The sequence below is a fragment of the Vespa crabro genome, chromosome 13, assembly GCF_910589235.1.
Source record: "Vespa crabro chromosome 13, iyVesCrab1.2, whole genome shotgun sequence".
Taxonomy (NCBI): Eukaryota; Metazoa; Arthropoda; class Insecta; order Hymenoptera; family Vespidae; genus Vespa; species Vespa crabro.
The window spans coordinates 5,534,939-5,539,938 of NC_060967.1; the positions used below are offsets into that span (position 1 = coordinate 5,534,939).

The window sequence follows — 5,000 nt, forward strand, 5'->3', positions numbered from 1 at the left end:
CCTGGGACGAAGCCGTATTGTGTATCCGAGAGTTTACCCGGCGCAAGGGATGTAGCTTCTAGGCGCATCTTGAGCAGCCTTTCTAGAACTTTTCCTACGACCGAGAGGAGGCATATGGGCCTGTAGGATTTGGGGTCTTCCGCGTCTTTATCTACGCCTTTAAGGAGTGCTCTTAAGGAGCCTTCTTTCCAAATGGATGGGAAAATGCCCCACTGGAGGCAGCCGTTAAAAAGGTCTACGAAGTGGGAGGGGATGGTGGCAAATGCTCTTTTGAGCACGCACACCTCAATGAGGTCGGGCCCCGGGGCCTTTCCGTTTTTGAGGGACTTTATAACTCGCGCCACCTCTTCCGCTGTGAAGGGGGGGGCGTCAACGGTTTCCGGGGCATCTCTAGAGGTGTTTCGCACCACGCGTTGTTCATTCGTGTCCTCGGACTCGCAGTCGTCCGGGACATGTGTGTCGAGGAGGACTTTCGCCGTTTCGCGGACGTTCATAGTCTTTTTTCCGTCTCTTTTCAGGGTGTTGATCACCCTTTCTACGCGAAGTTTACCCGCCTGCTGTTTATAGGTATATCCCCACGGATCTTTGTTACCCTGCTCCGTTACGAATTCCCTCCAACTTTCTATTTTTGCGCGTCGTATCGCCTTACTATAGGCTCGGAGCGACGTCCTATATTCCCGCATCAACTCGAGACGAGTCGGATCGACTTCCTCTCGTTGGAACGCGCGCCTAAGCCTGGACAACGCCTTCTTCTGTGTCGTTAATGCTGACGTCCACCACGGGTTGGACTTCCGATGGGCCTTTTTCCGTGGCATTGATTCAGAGCACGCGGTTTGTAGGACACTTGTGAGCGCATTAGCTCGTGCCTCTACCTCAGAAGCCGATCCTAGACTACTTCCCTCCAGCCTCGCCGTGGAAAGGGAGAGAAGACGCTCAGTGAAAAGGTCCCAGTCGGCTCTCCTGGTGTTGAACCTCCTGTTCCCCGCCCCCCGAGCGCCACCCCCTCGACACGGTTCAGTCTTCGGGGGTTGTAACACGATATCTATTGAGTTGTGGTCGCTGGACGTCCATCCCGATCTAACTTTCCATTGGCCAATGAATCGGCTCATGGATTGCGACGAGAGGGTAACATCGATATATGAGGAGCCTCTCGTCGTCCAGAATGTGGGGGGCTGCTTAACGTCGTTGATTACCTTTAGTCCGGATGCCCGGATGAGGGCTTCTAATTTCGAACCTCTCTCGTCTGTGCTCTGAGGGCCCCAGAGAGGTGAGCGCGCATTGGCGTCCAGCGAAATTATTACTCTCTCCCCCCTTAGGGCACGAAGTACCGTATCCAGGTGCCTAAGGTGCTCCTCTATTTCGTCGCTAAATTGAAAATAATGCGAGACGACGTAGAAAGAGAAGCCGGGTGCTTGCACTTCCGCACATACGCAGTGCGGGGTGCTGAGCTGCGAGATGAAAAGCAACGCGAGATTCGGGTTGGTCGCCGCGATAGCAGACCATGGTCTCTCATCCCGAGTGGCCGCTATTCTAGTTCCGCTGCCTAGACCGGTGATCTCGTATCCTGTCCCGTACTTTTGGACGTATGGCTCCTGCAGGAGTAATACATCTAAGCGTTTATCGCTGATCAGTTCGCGAACTTCTCCCGTTACCGTCCTAGAGCGCCCCATATTAAGCTGCAGGAGGTGGATTTTTGGAAACGCGCGGTTGGTATGGGGGGGGGAATTGACGATGGGGGTCGTGTCGATTTCGTTTATCGTGGCACAAGGCTCGGCGAAGGTGACTCGCGGTGCTTTTGGTTCGGTGTTCGCGCTTGTAACACCATTGATTTCCTGCGTTACGCCTATATCTGTTTCTTCGGGGTGTTCAGACGGGGCGTCGCCTATTAGCGTAGGCGCTTCCGATTCTAGGGGTATAACTATACTTTCCCCGACTTGATCTATGTCGATCTCTACAATAGGTGGTAGGGGGTTATTTCTATTCGCTGCGCGTCTTGTGTTATTGCGTAGGTTATAATTTTTCGTGAAGGCTGGGGGCATATGTTCCGATTCTGGGAGGGTTTGCGGGGATTGCGCGCGGACGTACGCTCGTGTTCGCGGACGCGTGGCAACCGGTTCTTTGTCTATCGTAGATTCTGCTTGCCTATTGTTCGGACTGGAAGGGCCGATTTCGCGTATTTCGTTTATCTCTGTGTTCCCGGATAGATTATCTTCGATGATCGTTTGCTTGGCCTTGGAAGATGGCCGTGGCAAGACCCTGTCGCACCTCTCTAATACGATAATAGCCTCTTGAAGATTGGCTAACACCTGATGCAGTCCGGGTTGTACGGGGCAAGGAACGCAGCGGGGGGTCGCGCGGTCAGTAGCCTTGGACGGCGTTCGGGCGCTCGACCGGCGGGTTGCTGCGTTCCTACGCTGCCCTACGCCGGACGTGCATCCACTCGTCGTCTTCGGGGGCGCGCATGCCGCGTTGAGCGATGCTATGCGCGAACTTCTCCTGATCACGTTAACCGCCCCTGGGAAAGCCTCCACCCGGAGATCCGAACGGGAGGCTATTTTACCTCCGGAATATTTTTCCCCACGGACAACCATCATGATGTGTACGGAAGCAACTTCTTAATTGAACGTAAGGAAAGAAGTTGCGAAGAAGACTTTAGCTGGAAAAAAAAAAAAAAAAAAAAAAAAAAAAAAAAAAAAAAAAAAAAAAAAAAAAAAAAAAAAAAAAAAAAAAAAAGATGGGAAGAATACTTACGTATTCTTCCATTAATGGTGGGCGGAGGTTCGATGACCGCAACAATGGCGAAATGAACATACTGCTAAGAGGAAAAAAAAAAAAAAAAAAAAAAAAAAAAAAAAAAAAAAAAAAAAAAAAAAAAAAAAAAAAAAAAAAAAAAAATTCTAAGTCCGATAGTCGCATTGCTTTCGGAAAGCATTCGTATAGCATTTCAACGACCATCGGAATTTTTCTAAGTCCGATAGTCGCATTGCTTTCGGAAAGCATTCATATAACATTTCGTCGACTCATCGGAATTTTTCTAAGTCCGATAGTCGCATTGCTTTCGGAACTTAGAAGCAACATTAAGCCCGAAGGCTATACCATCGACCTAGAAATTTTCTAAGTCCGATAGTCGCATTGCTTCCAAGCCCCGAAAGCAAAATTTACGTACTCTAAATAATTTACTCTAATTACCGATTTTATACTAAGTTCAATAGTTCAAAAAAAAAAAAAAAAAAAAAAAAAAAAAAAAAAAAAAAAAAAAAAAAAAAAAAAAAAAAAAAAAAAATATTTTCTAAGTCCGATAGTCGCATTGCTTTCGAAACCGAAGAGCAATATTATGCCCGAAGGCTAAACCATCGTCTTAGAATTTTTCTAAGTCCGATAGTCGCATTGCTTTCAAGTCTCGAGAACAATTAAGCCCGTAGGCTATGTCGACTATTTCTAAGTTCAATAGTCGCATTGCTTTTAGCTTTTAAAGCGACGTAAGCCCGCAGGCTATACCGACTATGTAATTTTTAAGTACAATAGTCGCATTGCTTTCGGTTTCGAAAGCAACATTTTTCTCAGTATGCGGTCATGGAACACGCCCACCATTAATTTTGAGAAGTTCCAACTTGGCTGCGTGTTTTAGTTTACCGAAACCGGTATTTTCAAAATTTGTGAAATTTTGGAAAATTTCCAGAAAAATTTTTTTAAAGTCACGGGCGACAAGGTCTATAGGGCCGTGCCTGAGGCCCCCGGGCGACAGGGCCCGTAGAGCCGTGCCTGAAGTGTTTCCCGCGTTTTCTAATTTTTAGGTTAGAGTGCCGCAGGTGTGCCAACTGTTAATAATTAAAGTAGCATGCAGTCATACCACTACAGCTTTTCTTGTCCAGCACGAACGACCAATGGACGATCGGCGATTATGTGGTGGCGCTTCAGTCACAATCCAAAGATTTCTATAGAGTGCGCCATCGTCCGTAGACTATGTAAAAATCAATATGGCCTCCTCGAAATTAGTACGCACAATTATGCACTAATAACACGATAATTAATCAACTCCCACTGTTGATTAATATCACAGTTTGTTCACTGCACTTAGATGAACGTGTGGGATATAAATTTTTTCTCGGCAATGCACTTTTTACCGGAAAATTTTTCACAAAGCGCGGAGCACGATGCGACACGTCTTTCCCGTATGGCAGCCATGTTGGAACTAGTAGATAGGGACAGAGGGAATCTCGTTAATCCATTCATGCGCGTCACTAATTAGATGACGAGGCATTTGGCTACCTTAAGAGAGTCATAGTTACTCCCGCCGTTTACCCGCGCTTGCTTGAATTTCTTCACGTTGACATTCAGAGCACTGGGCAGAAATCACATTGCGTCAACACCCGTGAGGGCCATCGCAATGCTTTGTTTTAATTAGACAGTCGGATTCCCCTAGTCCGTGCCAGTTCTGAGCTGAGCGTTGAATGGCGGCCGAAGAGGACGACCACGACGGGGCTATCCGCCAGGAAGCCTCGCAGCAAGGAAGATCCGCGGGAGGCCAAGGCACGGGACCGAGCTCGGATCCCAGTACCGTAACCGGAACTGTTCACCTCGCCCAGGCCCGGCACGTCAGCCAGACCCGCTTCCCTACCAAGCCCGACACGCCCCGCTCCTCAGAGCCAATCCTTATTCCGAAGTTACGGATCCAATTTGCCGACTTCCCTTACCTACATTAGTCTATCGACTAGAGGCTCTTTACCTTGGAGACCTGCTGCGGATATGGGTACGAACCGGCGCGACACCTCCACGTGGCCCTCTCCTGGATTTTCAAGGTCCGAGGGGAAGATCCGGACACCGCCGCAACTGCGGTGCTCTTCGCGTTCCAAACCCTATCTCCCTGCTAGAGGTTTCCAGGGAACTCGAACGCTTATACAGAAAAGAAAACTCTTCCCGGATCTCCCGACGGCGTCTCCAGGTCATTTTGGGTTACCCCGACGAACACTCTTACGAGGGCCCGAATTGCATGCGGTTCC

At 48.9% G+C, this 5,000-nt stretch overlaps 1 pseudogene; it reads right to left on the bottom strand.

Annotated features, from left to right (window-relative positions):
- Positions 1-5,000, bottom strand: part of LOC124428936 — an 11,252-nt pseudogene that overhangs the window by 4,269 nt on the left and 1,983 nt on the right.